A 26,821-nucleotide genomic window follows, 5' to 3' on the forward strand; every position below is an offset into this window, starting at 1 on the left:
CTGCTGAATCCAGTTTGTAGATTATGTTACTCTCAAATAGAATCCTACCTTTGGTAGGGTAGAGACCTTTGCTGCCATGTGTCACTTCTGAAGCCTCAGTGTAGAGTGCCATACTTGGCACCTTGCAGGTGCTTGATCATTCGTGGTGAATGAAGAACGCATCTTGTTGAAGAGCTCCCTGCCCTTAGCTCTGGGAATAGAACTGTGGATGAGGCTGGCCAACAGAGCTGTGGCTCCTTCTAAAACAGCACTTACGAATAGACCGGAACTTGGACCTGAAACAGCTTACCATGGAGGTTTGTGCAATAATCACAATTGACTCTTTACAGACCAGCAGAGAGGAGCCAGGCAGGCCTCAGAGCTGCCCATGGGGTGAGGAAAGGAGGGGAGGCCCTCAGACCCACCTGTCCCCCACTAATGCCTTGTCTTGCTTCAGAGAGCTGGGCTGTGTCATCTTGGCTAAGGGTGTGGCGAGACCTGCTCTGGGGGAAGGCAGTGACCTCAGCTATTCAGCTGCGGGAGCCTGGCCAGACTCTGTCCCACCTACAGCAAGGGCTGCCTGTGCCTGAAGCCCTGGGCTGGGCAGAGACAGGGCAGGTACTGAGTCTCCACCCGGCAGCTGTATGTTGTGTTCCCTGAGCCCTCCCACCTCAGTCTCTGCCCAAGCTGTTCTTTCTGCGGGCAGGTGGCCACGCCACTTTTCATCAGCCAAAAAAGTTCTTCCTGTGCTTCGAGGTGAAGTTGAAACACCACCTCCTTCAGGGAGCCTGCCCTGATTACTACATGTACTTCCTCATCCAGGAGGAAGTGATTGTTCCTCTCCCGGCCTCACACAGTGTTCAGTCTCTCCTTTGCCTGTTGTGGCTATGGGGGCAATTTATGGGTTCTTTGGGGGGGGGGTGTTAGGTCATCTATCTATTCATCCCATAGCTATTTATTGAGTACCTACTATGGGCTGGGGGTTGTCGACATTGTTCCCACTTTCATAAAGTTTCCTTTTTGATAGGAGAATCAGAAAAAAAAGAAGCAAATAAAAAAAAGAAAATATTTTTAGGTTGATAAGGGCTAAGGAAAAAAAATATGATAGTTTTGGGGTGGGGTGTGTGTGTACACTGGGTTAGACAGGTCAGTCAGGGATGGCCTTGCTGAGGAGGTGAGATTTGAGGTGAGGTATGAGTGATGAGAAGCAGGCAGCTGTGGAAGGAGCTGGAAGAAGGGCATTCCGGGTAAAGGGGAGAGCAGGTGCCAAAACCCTGAGGCAAGAAAAAACTTGGTGTGTTTGAGAACCAGGAAAAGGCTGGTGTCTTGGAAATGAGTTGGGGAGAAGGAAGAAGGCTCAGGGAGGTGGGCAGGGCCCAGGTGGGCCGCCAGGAGTCTTATGGGATTGCATAAGTCTGGGATACCACAGGACAGGATAAAGCAGGGAACAGGTGAGAGCTGACTGGTGTCCATGCATTCAGTCAGTGATGACACAGGCCTCCTTTGCAACAGATACAGAATGAGGTGCTGGCCACACAAGGAAGGTGGAGATGCTGCTGGCCCCCCTCTAGGTATGTGTGTGGAGCGGATGCTTCCCCTGAGTAGCATCATCCCAGCGAAGTGTGGTTTTCTGCTTTGCTGACTCAGATATTCGATTTGTCAGGTTCCTCGTCATTGGGGTCCATGAGCTCCGCTGCATTATCTGAGAGCATGTTAGAAATGCAGACCCCACCGCAGATGGATGATGGAATCAGAATTTTGTATTTGTATTTGTTTGATTTGTATTCAACATTAACGTTTGAGAAAGAGTGGTCTGGAAGCAATCAAAGCCTGGGGCAACAGGCTCTCACTAACCCACGGAGAGGACCCTAATGAGTCTAATACCAGTTCAACAATTATAGTGGGGGCTGGTGAACTCTTACATTAGCGCTTCTCAAGACTTTAAAGTGTACATACATCACCTGGGAATCTTGTCAGAATGCAGATTTAACAGGTTTGGAAGGGGACCCCAACTTTTGCATTCCAACAAGGTCAAAGGTTGCTGCTCCGGCCCAGGGAGCACAGAGCCAGGATACTGGGGTTAGCCACTTGATTTTCAAGACCACCCTGTTGTGAGATGTCTGTTTGTATTATGTGGATCAGGAAACAAACATACAGAGCTTAAAATTAAGCTGTGTGACCTTGGGCAAGTGGCTAGACTTGTTTTCCTTACCTGTAAAATGGGGCTGATGGCACCACTGCTTTAGAAGGTCTCTTGCAAGAGTAAATGAAGCAAAGGATGCCATGTGTTCAGCACAATGCTTAGCACACAACAAAAGCTCAATATCTAGCAGCTTTTGTTTTGTTGTTGTTTCGTGGGACTTAAGCCTGGGTTTTCTGATTCCAAAACTGGGGTTTTCTCACCAGGTTAGGAGAAACCAGGGTTTGGCTCAGCTAGTAGATGAGGTTAAGGCTGAAAATATTTAGTAATAATTGAATATGGGTGGAATTGGTCAGGTACTTTTCCCAGGGAAATGTGACAAGTTCTCTTCTCCACTTGGGATATTTGTGTCCTTGGAGCTGGTTGCCTATTAGGACCTCCCCTTCCTCAGCCTGTGCAGGAGACACACGGACACGTCTTTATTCTCTTTTTCCCCTTCTACACCACATGCTCACAGCTTGTCTGTTCTGACAACAGTCATGACCTTTGCCCTGCCACAGTCGGATCGCAGACATCTGCCTTGTTCTGAGCACAGTATCTCAAAGAGAGGCTCTGATTCCTAGCTGCTTCAAGCATGTCCCGGTGGCCACTTCCATTTCGACAAGGAGGCCACCTCTGAGAGCAGGTCACGGCTCCATTTATGAGCAGCTCAGCTTCAGCTTTAGAGATTGATATTTCTGGCAGTGTTCCAAATCCTGGGGATACACCCTATCAGTAGTTCCTTCACAAAAATAATCCATAGAGCACTCAATGACTATAAAATGCTTAGTTTTATTTCACCACCTTGACAGGGACATAGAACGGATATAATCCCTTTTGTAAGTAAGAAAATGAAAGAGGTGAAATAATTCACCTGTTACCACTCATGCAGTAGCTGCCTTACGAATCTGAGTTCACTAATTCAGTGTGAGCAGGTCCTGTGCTGGGCCAGGAGCATTTGATATGGAAAAAAATAGACATGCCCTTGCCTTGATTGAGCTCACAGTCTAGAGAGGAAGACTGGTGTCAAACAATCATGCCAACAAATGCAACCCTGCCACTGTGGTAAAGAGCTTTGAACGAGAAACACATGTCCCTGTGAGCATCTAACAGAGGCGATCTGGCTTAAAACAGAAGGCTGATGTGGCCGCTGAGATGACATTTGATGATGACAGGACAGGGCCTGACAAGGACCTTTGACTTTATCCTGACAGTACTGTCAGGGAAATGTGGCCCCTGATGGGGCTGAGGAGGAACGGTAGGTCAGGCACGTGTTTTTCATAGAAAGTCCTTTGCACCAATCTTATCTCACCTTTTCAACCTTGGCTTATTCTCCTGCTTCCCTGAGACATCTTTGAAGAGATCAGGTCTTTAGTGGCATGAGACCCAACGAGATTACATTTGAGCTGGATGACTTAGTTAAGGCCATGGCTGTGCACAGCATCCTCAGTGAAGGCCTCAGGATGTAGGCAGCAAAAGCCAACATTCTAAACAGCCAGGAAGGTGGATGATATTCCGGCACCTGAGCCTATGCTTGAAAATGCGGAGAGCAAGGAATCCGGAACCCTCCATCTTGCCCATCCTTTCATGGAAAGTCAGGAAGCCCTCTCCAGTCCCATGGAATAGAAGGCAGTCAGGCATGGGTTTGTCAGATTCCTGGGTTCAAATCCCAGCTCTGCCACCTAGCAGATGCTAAGCCAATCGTGTCTCTTTTCATCTCCATTTCTTCAAGTGGGGGAGAGAAGTTGTCTTCTAAGAGTGCTGTGAGGATTGAACAGGATGGTGGCTTGAGCCCTAACTCCGTGTGTAGCACACAGTGTGTATTTAGAAGTGGCAGCCATAGCATTAATGGTGCTGACATAGAGGCTGAGCGATTGCATACAGTGAGCCCTGACCCTCCGACTTGTCTAGATGGAAGACCTCTTGTGAAATAGCCTCCTCCTTCGGATGCAGATGAAGCATGACCTCATTACCGCCCTAGAGGGGAAAAAAATGTAAAAACTTCTGAGGTTGGCATTTAAAGATGATCACCACGGGGTCCCTGCCTACTTTTCAGCCTCCGCTTGGAGCCCTCCTCAAGTATTTCACTGTCTGCCCATCATTCCCCTAATGTTCTTCATGTCTCGGCTTGGGAACTGCTCACCTGCATCCCTCTTCACCTGGAAACCTCCCAAAGTCGCATCCTCCCGAAGCCTTTCCTGATTTCCTCACATAGAATACTCACTCCTTCAATGATCAAGCATCTGCTGTTGGCATATCTAATGTGTGCCAAGTCTGATCTAGACATTGAGGGTACAACGGTGAACTCAAGATTCAAAGTTTGCGCTCTTGCAGCGATCACATGTTATTTTGGGGAAAACAGACATGATGCAATATACAAATCAATAACCCAGGTAATATCAGATAGTAAAGCTTGCATCCCAGGGTAAAAGGTAATGTGATAGGTCGTGGCGGAGGATGTATAATCGAGGCTGTATGGTTTTCAGGAGTTGGCCAAGTGAAGAGGTGGGGAAAGATCATTCCAGAGAAGGGAAGAAGAGGAGAACAAAGGGATGCAATGAAGGTCAGGGAGGCCAATGCAGAGTGAGGAGAAGAGCACTGAGACTGAGCTGGAGAGGCAGGGGTGCCAGGTCATGCTGCCTCTCTCTCTCTGACTCCCACAGCGTTTCAATAATAACTCTGTGAAGTCCTCTCTATGTTAGAGTGCCACTGTGGCACCCGGGGGGCATGCTCTCCCACGTTGGGGGCCACGGTTAGGACTCACTGAATGTTGACTCAACGAGGTGCAGTTGGAGACAGGGATGGAGAGTCTGGTAGGGATTCTGATGGTGCAGCAAGTCTGAGGCAGTCTTTGCTGAATTGGCACCCTCAATACGCCTGTCTCCAATTAACTCGTAGTCACTGGGCATGTGCCCCAAATTTGAAAAAACAGCTCCGGAAGAAGTCCTGCCTCTGGTGGAGATAAACGTTAATCATTGTCTCTCCCAGATGGAGGCAGAGCGGCACAGGAGGGGTTCTGGAAATGAGCACGATTGGCTGATCAAGACCTAATCAATTTCAAAATAGAACCTGGAACTGAGTGTAAATGACATAAGAGTAAGGAGAGAGGCATGGCCTCTGCAGGAAACAAAATGCGCTGGCAGGACATTGAGCATTGGCAAAGAGGGAATCCAACGGCTGAGCATGATAACTGGAAAAAAGTCAGACCCAAGTAGGATGAGTGAGTGCCCAGGAGCGAGAGTCTGAGTCACCACTAATGAAACATGGAGCCACACTCAGCTTTTCCTGTCCGCCTAGTGAAAACCGTTTGCTCAAATCCTGTTCTATTTCAGGCAACGCCAGCTGCATCATAGGAAGTCCTGCTCTTTCCACATTAGGAAGGAGAGCCACTTCTCTTTGCTTTGGGGTGCTTACACGGCACCAGCCCTGGGGCCACAGGGTAATGCTGCTCTAACACCGTGGATAGGTACAGCCTGTCCTGGGGGGTTAAGCAGGAATCCTTCTTTCAGGAAAGGCAGGGGAAAGCTGAACTGAGGAGTTGTCTCCATAAAACATGGATTTCGGTCTGCCCAAGAGTCTGAGCATGTTCCTATGTCAGCTTCAAAAAAGAGACCAGCTTTCATGAACCGTCATCTCTCCCTTCCCATCCCTCCTGTCCCCCAAGAGGAACTTTGAAACCCTGGCTTCATCTTCCCAGAGAAGCAGCGCGAGCAAGGATGCTGGAATGCACCCTCCCTGCATTGATGAGGCTGATGGCTCATGGGTACTTTGACACCCAATTATTTCCCTGGGATTGTTGCGGAAAGCTGTTCTTTGAGAAGGACTGAGGGCAGGCAAATTGCACCTGCAATTTGACTTTCTCAGTGGGGGCAAGAGAGGAGTTTTTCTCCTTTTATCTCCTACACCTGATTTAAAATTTTGTAATCAGGGATGTCTGGGTGGTTCAGTAGTTGAGTGCCTGCCTTTGGCTCAGGCCGTGATCCCAGGTTCCCGGAATTGAGTCCCGCATCAGGCTCCCTGCAGGGAGCCTGCTTCTACCACTCCCTGTGTCTCTGCCTCTCTCAGTGTGTCTCTCATGAATAAAAAAATAAAATCTTAATAAATAAAATGTTATGACCAATATGCAGTGAGGCCCGAGGACAGGATGTGCACATGGAGGGTTTTACAGGGCAAAGAGTCTTTAAGGGGTAGGGCTGGGTATTCTCTCCCCATTGAATTCTTTTTCAATTTTTTTTTTAATTTTTATTTATTTATGATAGTCACAGAGAGAGAGAGAGAGAGGCAGAGACACAGGCAGAGGGAGAAGCAGGCTCCATGCACCGGGAGCCTGACGTGGGATTCGATCCCGGGTCTCCAGGATCGCGCCCTGGGCCAAAGGCAGGCGCTAAACCACTGCGCCACCCAGGGATCCCTGAATTCTTTTTCAAAGCAGGTTAGCTAGGGATCCTGTTTGAACGCTGGGATGTTCAGATGTCTCTACATACTTTCTAGATTTTATTTGGAATCTTAGTGGAGATTTCTATTACAAGGACCTCCTTAACACATGGAAAATTAATGGATGCAAAAAACAAACAAAAAAAACCCCTTTCCATCTTTGCTAAAGAGAGGGATTACCATGTCTGCCAGTTTTGAGATGAATTTTGGTTTCTTCTAGTCCAAAAGTAAGGTGGGTCAAGCCTGGTCCTCAACCATGGTATATTGAAAATATAAGAATTCTTTAAGATGCTAGTTCTGGGATCTGCAGCCCCCTGTAGCAGAACACATTGGTCTAGGCAGAAGGCAGGGACTTGGAGTTTGGTATTGACTCTACCACTCAGTTGCTGTTTGCCCTTAGTCAAGTTGCCACCTGTCTCTGAGCTCCACCTTCCTCTGGAAAATGAGAAGCCTGAATTAGATCACAATTCACTAAATGCTGTGACTAATTATCATAACATTATAAACCATTAAATCACATAGTAGAAACCTGTGCATAATTTAATCCTCCTTTAATCCTCTTGATTAGAAAAAGGAGAACATCTCAGTTGTTTTCATTTATCTTTAACACCTTTCAACACCTCCCGATTTTCCTTTTTTTGCAAACTGAGAGCAGACTTTGGGCTCAGAGTCTTCCTTGGACTGCACGTATCTATCTGGATGAGAATTTAATGACACTGCTTTGTTTTCATTTTATTTATTTTTACAGTTACCTTTTTTGTTTGTTAATGACAAGTGATCCTTGTTTTCTGTTTACAGAAGTGATGTTGAGTTTTCCCATAAAAGTGTTTGTGTAGATGAGAATATTTAGAGAAATATACCAAGGTGGTATTGGCATATGGCAAAACCCATGAGGTTGGTAGATGAATAGCTGCCCTTTAGAAAACTCTGATCAAGATGACTTTTCCAGCTTTGAGGGTCCATGGATGTGAATGCCCCAGTTTCACCATGGAGCACACATTGCTGGGCTCCAAGTGTTTCTTTCTCTCTTTTTTTTCTTTTTTCTTTTTTTAAATTGGAGTTTAATTTGCCAACTATAGCATATCACCCAGTGCTCATCCCGTCAAGTGCCCCCCTCAGTGCCCATCACCCAGTCACCCCAACCCCCCGCCCACCTCCCTCCAAGTGTTTAAATGTAAGGTTTGTGTGTGTAGTCGACTGTATGAGATTTTTTGGCCACTGTCTGAAACATCTGGTTCAGTAGGTGGCACACGGTTGGATTTCATTAAGTGACTTTGAACGAATGAATGCATGATTCAGGTAGAAAATATGGGGTTGTGACACCTTTACATGTTTGGGAACAAAAGAGAAGCATTCATGCAACAAAAGAGCATGCATTTCATACCCTGTGGAGCAGTGACAGGTACAGGTGGGTGCACGTGCACAGGCACGTACACACACGTGCAAAACCCCTTTACATTTTGAATGTCAACCCAAGTTGAATTTTTGTGATATCATTGAAATTTGTAGAACATATGTCATACTGTTAAAGAAATATAATTTGCCTCTTGACATCTTAGATCCTCTCTGGGAAAAGTCAACGTTTAAGTAATGAATGAATGAACAAAAAAAATAAATGTATTTAGCTTCTATTTTCAGTTTTCTTTGTTTCCAAGTTTCATTGGTTCTCTGCCTGGAGTACTTTTAAATTGACTGGCTGTTTGGTTCAAATTAATGTTTTAAAGTTTTGGCGCGGGCTACAGACCTGGTGTGTTTGCTGAGTTGGGAGTTTGGGCGTGTCACCAAGTTGCTTTGGCTGGGTGACAGTTTAAGCACAGCCAAACAGCTGGTCTTGCCGGGAGAGTCATCGGTGGGAAGATTCCACAGAAACAATGTCCTGGCCTGGGCATCCCTGCCCCTGTGTGTGGGGGGATCTGAGAGGTCAGGTGGTCTTTTCAGGTCCAAGGGAGAACACCGGACACAGGGGAACCTTGTGGACACCTGCCCATCTGTGTTTTCTTTTTCCTTCTTCACCTGGAGCTGTAGTTGGCTCTGACTTCCAGTAGTCATTGGGAACTGCTGCCTCTGGAACCAGAGTTGGTGGAACCGAGAGCCGGAGACTGGACTTTCTCAGAGAGGACCATCCTGCCGCCTCTGTCCAGCTCCAACCATTTGATTTCATTTAATAGCCTTTCAGAAGGCAAAGGAACATTAAGGGCATGGTGAATGGAAGCGGAATTCTTACAATGTACTGAAAAGCTGTCTAGTTGCTCTAACAGCACAGACGGTTAATACAAAAAGAATCAAGTGATATGCTCCACAGGGCTGTCCTGGTGATGAATCGAGACGATGTGCATAAAGCATGCTGCCCATCAGAGGCCCCCCATAAATAATTGCTAATTTTTTTTTCACTCCTCACACAGTCAATGGCTCCTAGTGGGTCTCAGTATATGATTGTGGAATGAGAAAATGATGAGCTGGCTGCCTTAGAGGGAGGAAGCCAGAGGCATCCCAGCTGAAGATGTGTGTTACTGAGTTATGGTCTTGATATCCCATCAAATATCAGAGCAGAATGAAATGAACTCAGAGACAAGCTTTAGATCTGCTATTTGTCAGCCAATGCTGATGTCCTTTGGGCCAGGGTGGCTTTGACTGGCCAGACAGCTGCAGAATGACTTTCCATCTAACCTCCCCTTTCTGCATAACTGATTTTCTGGTCAGAATATGCCTCAAGTGGAAACCACCATGTCTTCAGATGCCAGAGTCTTGCAGCAGCCCTTTAATAAGGCGTAGCTGGGTGCAGGGAAGCAAGTGGGTGAGGTGTCCCCCTATCTGGCATGGGCTTTTGGCCAGAGGGTCCAAGGATTCTGGTCCCAAATCTGTGGAATAGTAAGGGGACACAGGTTCTCTAAGGCTGTGCCTTCTGAAAGGGTTTCTGAATCTCTTTTCCTGACCCAAGGGTGTGATGAAGCTAAGCTTTCAGCACCAAAACCTTTACTCATACTGATTAGATTAGACGGGACAGGATAGAGAACATTCCTGGAACGATAAAGAGAATAAAGTCCACGTGTAATTCTCTTTCTGAGCCGCCTGTCCCATTCCAAATATTGTTGGAAGTTCAACAGCATGGCCTACACATATGGTGGCCTGTAAAATCTTTGAAACTTCCCCCAGCCAAATGGGGAACCTAGAACCGTGATTCCAGGTTCAGTCTCACGGGGAAGGGGGAAGGAGGTTTCACGGTCAGTCGTGCCATAGAGGGGATCTAGCTCCACACTGGAGCACAAATTACGATGGAAGGCACTAAGGTGAAGAAAAGGCTTGCTCTGAACCAGGCAATACACAGATGTCTCTGTCAACCCTCTGAGCAGCCTGGGGCCGGTGCACGGTTGCAGATGTCCTTGCTTGTGGTCCCAGGCAGCTTTCCCACATGCCCGGTTCCCTTGGGGAGTCCTATCACATTCAGTGTTTACAGTCTTGTTGGGGGTAAATCAGATCTCTTCCCCCGGCACCACGGTGCCCGAGGTTTTCTTCAAATCATACTGGTGAGGCAAGAGAAAGTCCAACGGGAATTTCTTTCTTCCAGGATTTGGGATCCTCAGCTTATCATCTGAGTGCAGAAGAAATCCTCAGGACTTGTTGAGTGCAGCTTATTTTTGGACCAGATTGCGGAATAACTTCCCCTGCCTGCTCCGAGTTTGCCCTAAACCTTCTCTTGTCTTCCACGAGCTGCCCCATGCCCTCTAGGAAATTTCTTTTTAGTCAAAGTCTTTAGGTGGTCCGGAGTTCAGGTCTGTCTGCCTCCAGGGCCCATGAAACTGACCATTATGCAATTTGGTGCCTCTCTGTTTCTTCCTAGGCACGAGGTCCTAAGCTGCTGAAAATCTGAGAAAATAGGATTCTAATATGATATGATTAATTCCTTTTCTGTTCTTTCACACCTGCAAATCCCCCTCCCAAATTAGCTGTCGACTTGAGCTGGCAGCTGAGTCAGGCAGGGCGTGGAGGGCTTGGGGACCTGGGCTCAGCTGACAGACCGCCTCCCTTTACTCACGCCGCCTCTCCCTGGAGCTCTGCATCACACAGCCCTGCCAGCAGAGGCCCCGGGCTTGTCCACGAGACCCGGGCTGTCCACTTCCCTGGGAGAAGTCCTCAGATGACACGGAAGAAATCTGAACTTGAGCAACAAGGTGAAGATCCCAGGAGCTGGGACACTGCAAGCGCTTTTGCCCCGTGCCATCCCTGACGTGGCCTCAGGATGGTCTATCGCTGCAGGCTGAGCTGGCCCTCGTGGCAGCTTCAAGAAACACTTCACACTCTACTTGCAGACGCAAGATTAGAAATGGTCCCCTGCACAGGTGGCTCAGCGGTTTAGCGCCGCCTTCAGCCCAGGGCTTGACCCTGGAGACCCGGGATCAAGTCCCACGTCGGGCTCCCTGCATGGAGCCTGCTTCTCCCTCTGCCTGTGTCTATGCCTCTCTGTGTGTGTGTGTGTGTGTGTGTGTGTGTGTCTCATGAATAAATAAATAAAAACTAAAAAAAAAAGGAAAAAAAAAGGTCCCCTGTACCACCACTAGGCAAATATAAACAGATCTTTGTATCAAAGTGGCTACAAAGTAATACTCATTTCCTCAGTGTTATTCTTCATTATTAACTAAGTAAATAATTTGAATTGTGTGAACCTTTTTCCCATTTGAGACACAATAAAGCTATTTTTATTTTGAACAAAAATTTGGCTCAAGTCTTCCTGAATTGCCCTTGGCCAGAAGAAGTTGCTTACCATAAACTATCCTCTAGGCTCCTTTTGGTGTAGGGGCTTGCATTCTTCCATCAGCTTCAGGCGCTGTGACCAGCATAGGAGGTTTCAAACTTTTTTTTTTTTTTTAAGAAATGGAATCAGTTTGTGGATCATAGGTTTATGAGGAACTCTAATGTATGAAAGAGCTAAAATGGAGCTGCTTTGTTGAAGTCACCCCTGACCTGTAGCATCTCCTATGATTAATTCTCCTACCTGGGTCCCTGAGGCATCTCTGAAGAATCATGGGTGTTGAGGAAGCATCGGACAAGGAATCATTGGACACCTGCTGGCCCCTCACGTAATTTGAACTGCATTGGATTTGGTGGCCATGGTTCTGAGCAACGTCTGAGCTAAGAAGCTTGCATTTTTCTTTCCTTCCATCTCTGTCTCGCCCTCCCCTCTCTGCCCCCAGACATGGCTGAAGGAATCCATAGGGTGGCTTACAGAGAGATGAGCAAAGGCCGGTCAGCGCATCCTCTAGAGCTGAGGCTCCGGGCAAACAGGCCCGATGATGGAGAGGTGAGCTGGGCAGGAGAGGAACTCAGGGCGTCTTGGATTTACAGGACCTGGTGGTAAGAACAAAGAAATCAGTGACTAGGTGAGGACAGTAACTCACAGACAGCTCAGGACAGGGTATCACATGCTGAGCTGTCTGCAGCCTGGGGCGTTTGGGTGGTGCCTGGGCTTCCTCAGAGCCCAGTTGGACACAGATTAAGGGCCTTTGTACCAGCAAGGAATCTGGTTAAGTCCTTCTGCTTTGTGTCTGTCCTGCTGCTATTTTGACCTCTCTCTAAAAGATATACTTCTCCTCAGAACCTTTGAGTTAGTATCTGGGGCTAAGGAAGCCAGAAATCAGTCAAGGTGACATGTATGTAGTTTTATGGTTTGCAAAGTACCTTTCTACACGTGGCCTCATTGCTTCTCTGAGGACCGTAAAAGGAATGTCACAGAACACTGGTGATGCCCCCACCGTGCAGGGGAAGGAAGACATTAGTGGGGTAGGGAGACAAATACAGCACAGACTGGCTAACATGCTGCCTTTTCTGTGTGAGGCCTCTGACATATGGCCGGCCACCAGGCAGGACGGTAGCCGCGATGCATTCCATTTGCAATAGGTCAGACTGGCTTTGTGCTAAGTTTCCTGGATTGTGTCACTCAAATATGTCATGTGTACTTGGTTGTCAGAGCACGTTGCTCAAGAAGCATGATCTTTTAGGCCAGAGGTCACAGACCGGTTGCCCACAAGCTGTGCTGGTCCCCAGATGGGTTCGGTTTGGTCTGCATTGGATTTAAAATTTGAATTGATTGCCATCACTTAAAAATGAGAAGATAGAAATATCTGCATTTCTGCTTTGCTTGAAAAGTGGGAGGATCTGACAACATTGGTTTTTGCAACTGCCCCATTTCCATGAGTCACGTCTTCACCACATTGCCACAGACCCCACCCAGCCTGCTTCACTTCCACCTGTGTGGACTCCCCTGTGTTGGAATTTAAGACCTTTAGCCAAGACTGTTGGCTTATGCAACTTGCCATGTAAAGCGGGGCTTGGCAAACTATGACCTGTGGCCAAATCTGGCCCCCACCTGCTTGTATAAATAAAGTTTTACTGGAACACAGCCATACTTATTTGTTGACATGTTGCCCATGGCTGTCTTCACACTACTCAGAGTACAGCATCGCAAAAGTATTATATTGTCTACAAAGCCTTAAATATTTACTGTGTAGCCCTTTATAGAAAAAGTTAGCTGATCCCTGATCTAGATCGTGGCCGGAGGGCTGGCTTTTTACTGCAAAATGGCCCATCAGAGTGTTTTCTAAACAAAAGTTTTCTCCTCTCGGAGGGATTATATCACTGTTTCTTAAACTAACTTTATTTTTTTCCCCCTCCAGGCTTTATTTATAACCCACAAACTGAGAGGGGAAGTTGGTGACCAATTGTTCCCTGGGTCTAGGTTATTGTGAGGTCATATAATGTCAGTGTTAGTGGTCAGGGTCATGAGGCAGTTGGCTTCCTTTCATTTTTCCCTTGCCTGCCTCGTCCATAGGGAAAGAACGGGACTACCTAGAATTATCGGCACCCTGCTTTTTCTGTAGGCTCTACCTCCTAGCTACAGAGATTAGCACTGCGGTTATTACTTATGAGAACAATATCTTCAGTATGTGTAGGTATGTGTTGCACCATTCGTGTACCTTTTCTCTGGTTTCCTTCTCAAGATTCTTCTGCAAGGCAGGCTGATTGCTCATTCAACAGCTCTTCTTCCTCCCATCCTCTCTGCCATGGAACTCTGTTGTAGGTAGTGGCTAAAAATAGCAGAATTGTGCTTTTCCAGCTTTCTACAGTGACTAGGGCAATCACATGATCCTATTCTGGCTAATGACAGATAAGGGAAGTCTTTTGGGAGGTTTCTAGGAAATACTTCCTTTCTTCATAAGAAAGCAATATGTGCCAGAGAGATCCCCACATTCCTTCCTTTCTGTTTCTGGGTGTGAGTTTATGAGGATGTGATGCTTGGAGCTGCTGCAGCCATCTTGGGACATGAGGTCTGCATCGATGATATGCAGAAGATATTGGGAAGAAGGATGAAAAAATCCTGAGTTCCTGAAGACATCCTTGAGCCTGAAACAATTGCCCTTCAAAGGGTTCTCATTATGGAAGAATAAAATCTTCTTTTTTTATTTTTTTTTATTTATTTTTTATTTATTTTTATTTTTTTTTAAATTTTTATTTATTTATGATAGTCACAGAGAGAGAGAGAGAGAGAGAGAGAGAGAGGCAGAGACATAGGCAGAGGGAGAAGCAGGCTCCATGCACCGGGAGCCCGACGTGGGATTCGATCCCAGGTCTCCAGGATCGCGCCCTAGGCCAAAGGCAGGCGCTAAACCGCTGCGCCACCCAGGGTTCCCAAAATCTTCTTTTTTTAAAAAAAAATTGTTTACTTATTTATGATAGTCACACAGAGAGAGAGAGAGAGAGAGAGAGAGAGAGAGGCAGAGACACAGGCAGAGGGAGAAGCAGGCTCCATGCACTGGGAGCCTGATGTGGGATTCGATCCCGGGTCTCCAGGATCACGCCCTGGGCCAAAGGCAGGTGCCAAACTGCTGCGCCACCCAGGGATCCCTGAATAAAATCTTCTTGTTAAAGCCACTTGCCAGGCATTCTATTATTTTATAGCAAGTATCTTCATTCAAAGAATCGGGTACTATTAACTCAAGTTTGAATAATGTAAAAAAAAAACTAACAAAAATGTGTATGGTCCTTACTCTGTGTCAGGTACTGTTCTGTGTCACCACTTTCCAAATGGTGATTCATTTAGTCCTCATAATACCTATTTGATTGTATTATAAAATAAGTATTATTATCTCGATTTTACAGAACAGGCAAGTGACACTCAGTAAATGCTAATACTGCATGGGGTCATGCATCAGGTGAGAGCAGAGCTAGGATTTAACCCTGGGCAGTCTGGCTCCAGAGGCTCTGGGTTTAATCACTCTCTGGTGTCCCCTCTGTAGAGGACAGGAAATGGTTTGCTCCATGTCACATGCCACAGGTTACCTCATAGCATCTGGTGCCACACTGAGCCTGGGACAGGAGTCAGAACAGTCTGTATGTCTGTCCAGATAGTGAGCACTCCATCACTCCACCTGTATCACCCCAAGCTTGCCACAGTCTGGGATCTTAGTGGGTGCTCAATCCTAGGCCTGGATATCAAGCCTCCCTATTGCTCACCCACTCTTTCCTCCCTCTTGGAAGCAGAGATCAAACCATTGACAGCCTGGATGAGCTCAGAGGAGGGTATTGCAGGGCTTGTACCTTGCACCCTGTGTACCGAGGGACATTGCATGGCGGTCCTGGGCTTTGGTTTTGGAGTCAGGCATAGTTAAATTCAATTATGGTGAGGTAACTTCTGTTTGTACTGCCTTGGAAAAATCCTCTCTGAGCCTCAGGGTCCTTTTCCCTAAAGTGACATAATAATGACCATCCAGAGGATCCCTGGGTGGCTCAGTGTTTTAGTGCCTGCCTTCGGCCCAGGGCGTGATCCTGGAGTCCCAGGATCGAGTCTTGCATCAGGCTCCTGCATGGAGCCTGCTTCTCCCTCTGCCTCTCTCTCTCTCTCTCTCTCTCTCTCTCTCTCTGTGTGTGTTTCTCATGAATAAAAAAGTAAAAATCTTAAAAAAAAAATGACCATCCCAGTGAGGTGGTTTTGAGTAGTAAATGCTAGGCATATAAAATCCCTCACAAACTACCTGGCACCCAGTGGTCCTCCAGGAAATGGTACATACTGTTGTTAATGAGGTTGCTTTTTTATTCTTACTGTCAACATTTGGGGTGATGTGTGGACTAAGTTGTCTCAAGAACTCACCGTTCTCTGTGCGGTGGACCCGAAGCCTTGCAGTGTCTGGGAGTAAGGGAGCAGGCTCAGGGTGAGAGGCGGTGCCCTAGGAGTCAGGAGAGCAGGGTTCTGTTGAAGCTTTGGGATCTCAGTGGCTCTCATTCCCCCTTCTTTCTGTTAACCCTATCTGTTAAATGTGTGTGTTAGTTGAGATGCACCCACAAGGGTGGGTTCCAGCTCAGACAGGCCACAGCATCAGATGCCCGCTTTCTCTTCAGCACTCCGCACAGCCCAGGACCAGCTACTGTCCCCTCTGCCACCAGCAGGCCGAGCGCCCAGGGGCTGGCACCAGGTGCATGGTCAACAATCCTGAGCTGGATGAGTGAATGAACTCCATTGAGTGAGTGAGTGGCCCCTGTGGCCCCTGATGGTTGGACAGGTTAGGTTTCTTGCAGTATAAATATTTAGAATATGACTATGATTACAGTTTCTGGCAAGAGCAAATTACTTACTCATGGTCATGGCCTTGAACCTAACAGAACTGTGAGCTAGCACCAGAGTAAGCTGCACTGAACCGCTTGGCCTCAGAGCCTAAGGGAAACTAACTTTCCATTGACCCAGGAGTCAGGTCTGGTTTTAGAAAACATTTTTTACAAACCAATTTCTAGCAAACCTGGTCAAACCAGATGCCTCCTTGTATTCTAAAACCTCAAAATGGAACAAAATTAGACCCCGAGTAATCCTTATTTCCAATATTGCACAATATATGCAAATAATATTAGTTACCATTTGCCGGGCAATCCCTTTGTGCTCAGTGCATTATCTCATTTATTCCTCAAACAAACCCATGAGGTAGGTACTATTTTTATTCCTGTTTTATAAGTGAGGAAAGTTGGACAGTAAAGTAGTTTTTGCCAAGGCCACATGACCATGGGAAGGCAGAGTGGGCATTTGAACCCTGGTCCGCTGGGTTCTCGGCATTGGTGGCAGCCACAGTTTGCTGAGCAGGCGTGTGAGGTGGTCAGGGGGCTGACAGGTTCGTATGGGTGAACCGTGAATCCCCAGGACAGTGCTGCGCAGAGAGCCCCACCGCTAGCTCCAGCTCCAGCTCCAGCTCCAGCTCCAGCTCCAGCTCCAGCTCCAGCTAGCAGAGACGAGGAAACAGCTTTGAGAGATGATGTAACCTGCCCACAGAGACCTGCAGAGCAAAGCTATCACCGTGGGATGGCAGAGCTTGGGGAAATTCTCAGGAGCCACGAAGGAGGAGGGACTTTACCAAGGTCAGAAGGTGACTCCGAGGTTGAACTGGGGCAGGGCTCAACTGAAGACTTGATTCAAGGCTGGGAGGGTGTTGTTGCAGCAGCAGCGGGAGGGGACTTGCCCTATGGGCCTCCTCTGTTGCCCTTGCCTTCAAGACAGGAAAGGGAGCTCAGTGGGCTCCGTAGATTGGAGTGCATGCTCTGAAGTCACACAGACCTGTGATCAAATCACAGCTCCAGAACTACCTTGCTGGGTAACCTTGGGGAAGACCCTTGGTCTTCCTGAGCCTCTGTTTCCCCTTCTGCAAAATGGGACAGTAGCCATGCCTGCCTCCTGGAGTTGCTGGAGTAGATGAGAGAGCACACATGAATTGGCTGGCACGATGGCTGCCACACAACTAACATGGACTAGCTGTTATTGTCATTGAAATGACCTGAAATGGTTTGAGAACCATGGTTCCATACAAAGAAGTCCTGAAATCTGCTTCATCATGACAACTTATTATGGTAGGAAGGAGGCCCAGAGGCTAAAGACTGTCTGATTAGGTAGGAGACATACATGCACTTGGGAACCCCCCCGCCACACACACTCAGGCATCTGCACGCATGGCCATAGATACATTTGTAGCGCATGTGTGCATGCGGATATGCACACAGGCACAAGGGTACGCGATATACGTGGTGTGTGCGCTCACACAGACATGTGCATGCATGCACACATACAACACCAAACCAATGGCTATTCATGCTCACAAATGCTTGCGTGCACCTGTGTGCATGTGGGCACACACACATCACACATGCACACACTCTCCCTTTTTGCCTAATGAACACTTCCTCCTCCTTTAGCTCTCAACTGGAAAGTCAAGGTCACAGCCTCAGGGCAGCTGCCTGACCTCCCAGGTGAGCCCAGACCACTCAGGTTGTGTCCTCTTGGCACCTTGCCCATTTCCTCCTTGGTCTGCATCTTAATTATCCTCGAATCACTGTGTCATAAGTTGGTTAATTCTTCATTTCTTGCTAGAGTGGCAGCTCTGCAGAAAGCAGGGATGAAGTCTGACTATTTTCCGCCTATTGAAAACACCTACCACAGCGTGGCACATGGTAGGCCTTCCATAGATGGGTGCCATTGACTGAGCAAAGGACCCCTTTTGCATGGAAGCTGGGGGGTAAGCTGCTTCACTGTGGGGCCACCTTATGTTTTTTTTGGCCTTGAGGTCTGTTCTGGCTTGTAGGTTCACCCAGAGAGATCCAAACAGTTGGAAGCGATAAGAAAGAAAATGCATCTTTCAAGTGCATTCCTCTTCTCCAGGATAACAGTGTTGGTGGTAGACAGAAAGCCTGAGAAGTCCGAAATGCAGACTGCTCCTTACTGCTTCTCTCTCCACTTTCCTCACTTTCCAAGGGAGAGTAGGGGACACTCAGCAGCTGCCACTAGTAATAAGGATGACGAGTTGCTGCCTGGGCTGGGACGGAGTGGTCTTCTTTCTCTTAGACCAGATTATAGCAGTAAGCAGGCCCCCTTTAAACATAGGGGGCACAGAGACCAACACAGACACAGAGTGTCTCAGACACTCTGACACAGAGTGACAGAGGCAAGAAAGGCAGTGAAGGCAGTGTGGGGTGGTGAACAGCAGGTGACTCGGGTCAGAGTAACTTATTTGCCTTCATTTATTTATTTAAGGAACAGTTCCGGGCACCTTCTAAGTGCCAGGCACTGAGCTAGCTGCTAGGAACACAAAAGAAAATGAGATGTATGGAGTCCTGATCTCCGGTCCTGATCTCAGGTCCACTTGAGTGATGAGCAAGGAGCCAGGCAGTCAGAAGGCAGCGTGATCGGTGCTCTGATGGGGGAGTCCAGCAGAGGGGATCCTGGGGGAGATGGAGTCCAAGATAAGACCCAGAGCATGGGCAACAGTCAGCCAGGCTGTGAGGAGGGAAAAAAGGGGTCTTAGGGAGAAGTCTCTGCAGGCAGGAAGGAGGGTACAACATGCCAAGGGACACGGCAGGCATTTAGTGTGGCAGCAATTGGTGGGCACGGGCTGGAGCAGCTTGGAGGGCAGGGTTGGGGTGGATGGACAGCTCGTTCATATGGACTCTGAGTCCTCTGCCCCTGAGGGGGTAGCAGATGGATCCTAGGACTGAAGTACTCAGAGACTGAGATTCGGGCATTTTGAGGAGAGGTGGAGCTCTTTCAAAGAACTGGACCTTTGCCTGAGGCTGGGCTGCCAGGTTGGAGCATCTTGGCAACAGCAAGTTCTCCAGGCCTGAGCATCTGTGATGTGGGAGCCGATGCTTCTCCGTTCTCTGCTACATGAGCCCCCATTCTCTGGGTGTTTTCTCACCTGTCAAATGGACAGGAGGCCTAGGTGACCTTGCAAGGACCTTCGAGCAGCTGTCACCCGAGTGCTTGTTGGGCTGGATGAGCTGTGTGGTCCCCTCTCTCATGCTCAGGTGCCTTGGCCCCCTAGATGACCACACAGCTCTTTCTACCCTGTGGTACCAACCCGGGCCACCCTTGTTCTCTCCATTACTGCTCCGAAGCCATGAAACCACAACTCGTGTCACATCTCTGGGCCTCAGTTCCCTAATTAATGGGAAAGTCATGGGAGTAATAATACCAACCTACTTCCTCAGTCTCCTTGTCCTGTGCCCTTCCCCACCCCAGGCTACCGGGCCTTCTCTGCCTCATGCTTACAGAACTCTTTCTTGCCAGGAATCTTTGCCTTTTCCTTCCCTCCCATCCACTCCGTACGTTCATCTTGCTAATTCTTGTCTTTCCCATCTAAGCGTAAGCATGATTTCTTCAGAGAAGCCTGCCTGAAGAGGGTCCACCGCTTGTCATATTTTATATTCATGTTCTGTATATTTTCTTCCTTACAATTGTTCCCAGGGGTCTCTCCCCCAGTTTTGTGTGATGACTGAATGTCCCAATCCCCCTCTAAGGCAAAAGCGTACAGGGGATACACCTGGCATGCTCGCTGCTACATCCTTTTACCTGGCACTTGTCTCAGGCATGTGCTAGGCAAGGTGATTAGTTGTTGAATGGATCCACGACTAGCTCAATGGATTTAATACATTTCGTATATATGTAAATTATTAATTATAGTCAGGCCAGGCCGACCTACAAATTTATTTAAGGGGCTTTTCCATGAACATCACACACAGGTGACATATCCTGGCCGCTAGAGGGCGATGTGAAACCATAAAGCTGGGTGGCCTCAGGGACCCTGGCCCCTTTTGGAGAAGGGGAAGGGTGAAGTGCACTCTCTTCTGTCCATACTCTGGACTCACCAAATAAAATTTAAAAATATATAGGCTGTTATGACTTGGAAGGCTTGCTCTCAGAGCCTGTTTGGTCCAATTCTGGGCCAAGGTCTGAGGGAGACTGTTTCTTCTGGCTTCCCTGACCCTATGGCACGGACTTGCTCCTGGTTGTGGGGAAACCCCTCTCCTTTTCAATATTCCTATTTTCTGCTATGTAGGAGAGACAACTGTAACTTCTGTCTGTCTATGCATCCAACTAATAGCTAGCGACTTTGAAATCCATGCTGAGCCCTGGGTGAGATGCTACAAACTCTAGGGTATAAAAGCAGGTCCCTGTCTCATGGAGTCCACTGTCTAGTGGGGAAGAACATCGAGAAACAATACATAGCTACTAACTGTGATTAGTGCGGAGGAGAAAGGCAGGGCCTGGGAGCGGGATGGAACTCGGCGCCTGAGTCTTTCTTGAGCTCACTCTCCGAGGAAGGGCCATTTCGTGGAGACCTGGAGGCCGTGCAGCCACTGGCAGAGGGATCAGGAGACAGGGCCTTCTTTGCCCATCTGGGCTGCCATGTGCTGTTGGACAAGTCATTTCCCCTCTTTGTCTTCTGCTCTCCCAACTGTATAATTGCAGAGCATTTCAGTCCTGAGCTTTCACCTATAGGAACTAGTACCTTACATATCTGGGGTGCTCGTGACTGAGAAGTCACAGGAGCTTGGGGTCCAACTCTTGGGTGAAAAGGGGATCTGACTTCATGGCCTCTGACTGAGAAGGTGCCAGGGGCTGAACCTCCAAACATACAGGGTCTGGGGGAACTGTTCAGGTGAGGAGGACAGCCACCCGAAGAGTTATCTCCGGGCCTCTGACTGTGTGGTTCAGATTGGTTGCTTCCCATCACTGGGGAGCTGGTGAAGTATGCAGATTCTTGGGCCTCATTGCCCCAAACCTGCATGTTAATGAACTCTCTGGGTGATTCAGATGTACTTTAAGATATGAGAATTATTATCCTGCCATCTTTCCATAGAAAGGATTTTTGACACTGAGGCTCCCAGTTGACCTTCGTTTATGTTCTATTATGCATATTCCAGAAAAGTTGTGTCTAAACTGAATTCTTGTAATTCAGTTACATTATATTCCCAACAGGAACAGGGACCTCACTTCAAAGAGTCAACCATTTGTGATGTGAATTCTCACGCCAGGGGAGTTCTTTCATGTGTGTTAATTTTCCTAAACGAGGTTCACGTCTATTTATGCTTCACAAACTAATTAATTAATTAATTTAAAATACCTAGAATTCAGCTTTGTGGAAGATTGGCAGTCTTAGTTTCCAGCAATGGGGAGACAGGGGTCATTTGTGGTGGAAGGCACAAGGAATTAAATTTCAAAGCCCAGAGTTAAGCTCCTCCAGGTTAAGGCATTTATTTATTCATAATCACTGACCACCTGGGACAGGTGAGCACTGGCCCAGCAGCCCCAGAATGAAGCTAAAAACCTGATGCCCTTGAGGTTGCTATTGCTGAGGAGCCACAGTTCCTGCCCAGGATAATCATCTGTGGGCTTAGGGAATGGTCTGATCCCCCTCGTTCAGGGCTTAAAAAAAAAAAGGCTTGCATCATGCCAATGACTTGGCTCCCGACAAGGAATATTTCAATCAGAACCCTTATCTCCTTGACCTGTCCCTCCAGCTGTTGGCTTGTCCATCTTTTCCCTTTCATGAGGCCATTGCAGCAGGTGGCTAGGCTGGCCCAGGGTGGTCCTCAGAGCTATGGTCACCCTCTTGTGGCTGCCTCTACTGAGAGCTTGTGAGCATAGAGGTCTAACAATGGAGGTGTTAGGCCATTCAGCTTTGCCTGTTGAGGGATGGCCAGAGATCTCTGGGGAAGAGACAGAAAGGTGATGAAGACCAAGACCACATACATATGCACGGAAGTGGCAGATGCATCTATGCTAGTAGCTACTCCAGGTCATGCCAAATCAGCTGCCAGGCTGTTGGATCAGAGAGGACAGGTTAGTGCCCAAAGATCTCCTATAATTTGCATCAATGGAGAGGGAGGAGATGGCATCCAGTGGGGCAAGGAAGATGAAACAGGCATGAACAGGAGATCAGCACTGATGGAAACCAGGATGTGTGGAAGGAAGGGGAAAGAGGTTGTTTCAAATGCTAGAGGGACACAATGCTTTTAATCTTAATGCTTTGTGGGTTTGTTGACATGTACACTTCATGTATACTTTGCTTGTATACACTAGTCTTGTCCACTGTCTTTTTTTGCATCCCCCACCAGTGCTGTGAGACAGGCTGGCCATTTCCATGGTCCCAATGGAGAGACCGAGGCCCAGAGACACTACTTAGTGGCATGGCCAGGAACAAGCTTGGGTCTCTGAAACCCACGCCCAATGCCATTCTGTCAGTAAGTTTCCCACGTGTGACACTTTATGCAGGGAATACTTGCGTAGTAAAGATGAAGCCGGCCTGCCCTCTCGGCTGCTCTCTTCTTGGGGCGCCACACTGGAACTCCCTTTAGAAGTCACCAAGTTCACTGGTGCTTTGTGCCATCGGTCACCCAGAGCCACTGGCACTCTTTGGCAGAGGGAGGGGCATTGGCTTCCATGATGAAGGCCTAGCTCAGGCACTTTAATCTGATGATGCATGCAGGAAGGGTCAGAAAGGAAAAGATAGGAAAAGGGTTGACTCAAGAGGAAGTTGACAGTTGCATGAGATAAGGCACGTGTTTCAGTGTCTTATCAGGAATTGTATTCACTTGTCGCAGGACAAGCAACGGAGCCTGTGGAAGGGAGTGGGTGGTCAGCTGCGAGCCTGAAAGAGTGATGACCACAGTGCCCAGTTCAGAAACCCCCTGCCATTGGGGTTGTGAGCAGGGGCCCTGGAGTCAGCTAGACTCGAGATCAGTCCCTGCTCTGTCATGTTCTAGTTGCTTCCTTGGACCAGACTCATCACCTCACTGAACTTTTATTTCTTCATGTAAAGGGGGAATAACAGTGCTTGTGAAGATCAGTTGAAATCATGCTTCTGAAGCCCTTAACACAATAGTAACCGATCAGTAAGTATCAGTAATGACCATCATAATTCTATTGAACAACACGAATTCTATTGCGTAATGTGCATTATTGCGTAACGTAAACATGCTCCTATCTCTTCGGATAGACTCTTCTTTCCCCTGACTTCGAGCCTTTGGGGCTACTACCGGAAGTATCTTCTGCTTTTCTCACCTAAATTACTTTCAACATTTTTTTTTTTTTTCAGATTCCATTCACTGAAGAAAAAATTAACCTCATTTTGTGGCTAAAGAAACTGACCGTGGAGACGGAAAGCAACACTACGTAAGGTGAGCAGGCTAATAATGTAGCAGCACCGCCTCTGGAGCGCAGGTTGTCTGGCACTACATACACTCAGCCACTGCACATGAGCAGGGAAAAGAAAGACAAACGACTCACTGGGGATGTGCAGAGGGAACTAGCCTGCTGTAGGGGATCAGGGAGGCTTCCCTGGGTGTTAGCAATGCTGCGAGGGATCAAGGCCTTTCACTGGCCGGATGCCAGCTCTGGAGACCAGTGATTCCTGAGGATAGGACGGGTGTGATTGCAGGGGACTGGCATGTGAGAAATATAAAAATCATAATAATTATGTGTTCATTATAAATTTTAACACAAGAGGCTCTCTTTTGACGTTTATGGGGTGATAGAGAATTTCCTTTTTAAATATAGAAAGAGCGACATTGAGTAAACAATAGTCACCGGGGTGCTTATGTACGGTGAAGCTCGTGATCACAGAAGTCTGATGCCTGGAGTTTGGCAAACTGATTTTGTAGCCCTTTGTTTCTCTCTGGAAGGGGGAACCGAGACTCAGGTGCTGAATGACTTGCCCAATGTCATGGAGTGAGGTGGTGACTGAGTTTGTTGAGATGAAAATGCATTTCATTTCTCCCCCATGCTAAGATAATGGCAAAAATGATGCATCCGGTTTGAATTCCAAGAGACACATGACATTCTGCTGGCAGCCCGATTCTCTGATTAGAATCCTGCCGTTGCTTTCTCTGTGTTTTTCAAATTAATTTCTCTTTCCAGTCTTTATATGTCTCCCAGATCGTCCACTGTGGTGAGAGGGCCTCAGCTTTAGGAGGACCTGTGACTGAGTTGCTTGGCTCTCCCAGCCCTTGAATTATTTGGTTAGGTTCTAGCTGTCAGCTGACCTTACCTGGTGATGGGGAAGGGCAGACACTCGAGTTCAAGTGCAGATGATGCCGGAGCCCAGCTTGCTTCTCCCTTGGAGTGGGGCCATGAGTTTAACCCCTTCCTCCCTGGCTGCCTGCCTCCAGGGGACATTAGACCGGATTAGCGCCCACCCCCCCATCAGCTGCAGTGAGGCACATGCCTGGTGACCATCAACCATCCAGGCCGACTCCAGAGCGCAACCCAGGGCTGACCCTATTCTGAAGTTGAGCCCAGAAACTGCTTACATTTACTTAATAGCTGGACTCCTCTTGCAGAGGATGAAGAACTGCCACTCATAAAATAATATCATGTTATGGCATTTCATGTGGATTTTTGCAATAACCCTTGGAGTAATTATTATTACTACTGTTTTGGTAAGGAAGAAACTAAAGCTGAGACCTTTGAAAGAAATCTCCAGGTCACCTGGCTGGTGAGTGGTGACCTTGGGACCAGCCGAGTGATTTCTGGCTGTTGGATGTGGCTCTTTCCTCACACCTCCAGTACCATCACACAGCCTGCACTGAGCCACACGGGTGGCTGGATGTCAGTGGACTCGCCAGCTCATTCCTGCATGGAGGTGTCATGTGGTCCGAGAGAGAAAGACAGAGAAAGAGACAGAGTGAAAGTGAGAGAGAGAGAGGGAGAGAGAGAGAAGGAGATTTATCTTAAGGAATTGCCTCATGTGATTGTGGAAGTTGCCAAATCCAAAATCCTCAGGCAGGCCAGCAGGATGAAGACCGAAGGAAGAGTTAATGTGCAGTTGGAGTCTAAAGACAGTCTGAAAGCAGAATTCTCTCTTCTTTGGGGGAGGTCAGGTTTTTTTCTGTTAAGACCTTCAACTGATTGGATGAGGCCCACCTCATGGAGAGTAATCTACTTTACTCAAAGTCTGGATTTAAATGTTAATCTAATCTAAAAATACCTTCACAGCAATATGCAGATGTGTCTGACCAAATACCTGTGGCCTAGCCAAGTTGCCATATGAAATTAACCATCCCAATAGATAAACATGTAATATGTAGAATAATATATACTAATATCTGCAGACCGTTTATTATGGGCCAGGCAATAGTACTTTATTGGCTAATTCCCAGTAAAGGTGGTAGAGCATTGTACCTGACATCTAGAAAGATATAGTGGTTTCAGGTTAAAAGGCGGATCAGAGTAGAGGTAAAGAAGGAAGTTTTGGCATGAAGCAGACCTGAATTTAAGTTCTAAAGTTGCCAATATCTAACTTGGGCAAATTATTTAACCTTTCCAAGTCTCTTTTCCCTCATCTGTAAAACAGAATTAAACATAATACCTGACTCATCCACATTGCAGGAGCTTGATAAACATTTATTGTCTAAATGACCATTGCAGGAACCTCTGCGGGGGTTGAGGTTTGAGAAAGAAAGGAAACAGTGGGTCCGAAGCCCCTCTCACAGTACCTGGCACGTGCCCGGAAGGCGTGAACTTAGCTGTGCCTTCCACTGGGCTTATTTTTCCTCTGGGCTTCTCTGCAAATAGAGTCCTGGCTGGCTGCCGTTGGGACCCCCCTCCCAGGACTTGGCCAGGGTGGCTTTCAGGAAGGGCTTGCCTTTCAAGGCCAGGACAGAACAGACATCTTCCTCACCTAACTCAGAGGCCGCTTTCTCCTACTTCCTTGGCATCATTCCCCAGAGTGGCCAGGTCCCCCCTGCTCCCAGAACTCCCTTCTCAGAGCTCTGGCCCTGGCTGGGCTTGGCAGGGGGCGTTGTCCCAAGCACCAGGTTCTGTGGTCTGGAGCCGGGTGAGCTTCTCACATCGCTGCCAGCACACCGTGCCCTGTGGGTGCACAGCTTTGCCACCTTCCCTGTCACACAGAGCTTGATTCACTGCCTCTCGGGGGAGTCCAGTGGCCTCCTCCTCCTCCCAAGGGCCATGACCTCCCAACACACACTCTACTGAGTAGGCTAATCATTCTCCTTTATTCTAAAACAAATCGCACTTGCAATGCTTGGCTTAAAAGGACACCAGGAACACCACAAACCCGCATTATGTTAACTAATTAACCCCTCATTTAATAAAATATCGTGGTATACCGAAAGATGGGATTCCAGCTCCACCGTATGACCTTTGTTAAATTTCTTAATCTCTGTGATGCCTCAGTTTCCTCATCTGTAAGGTGGAGACAATATTAATGCCCACTCAAATGGATTATTGAGGTATCGGAACGAGTTAATACATGTGAAAACATGCTTGACGCACAGTAAGTGCTCAATAAATAGTAGCCCTCCTATCATTATTGTTATCACTGCTATTCTACTTCTGTTTTGTGTCGGGAACTCTGATGGGCACTGGGGAACAGCATTTGGTAGCACATCCTGTTCCTGACCTAGTGGAGT

At 47.7% G+C, this 26,821-nt stretch overlaps 1 long non-coding RNA gene across 1 annotated transcript in view; it reads left to right on the plus strand.

Annotated features, from left to right (window-relative positions):
- Positions 1 to 13,368: 13,368 nt before the first annotated feature.
- LOC144312846 (uncharacterized) overlaps positions 13,369 to 26,821 on the plus strand; it is a 29,063-nt gene continuing 15,610 nt past the window's right edge. The window contains exons 1-2 of the long non-coding RNA XR_013378478.1: positions 13,369 to 13,536; positions 23,488 to 23,569. This is a non-coding gene — a long non-coding RNA (uncharacterized LOC144312846). The remainder of the gene's footprint in view (positions 13,537 to 23,487; positions 23,570 to 26,821) is intronic.

This window comes from Canis aureus, chromosome 4, assembly GCF_053574225.1.
Source record: "Canis aureus isolate CA01 chromosome 4, VMU_Caureus_v.1.0, whole genome shotgun sequence".
Classification (NCBI taxonomy): domain Eukaryota; kingdom Metazoa; phylum Chordata; class Mammalia; order Carnivora; family Canidae; genus Canis; species Canis aureus.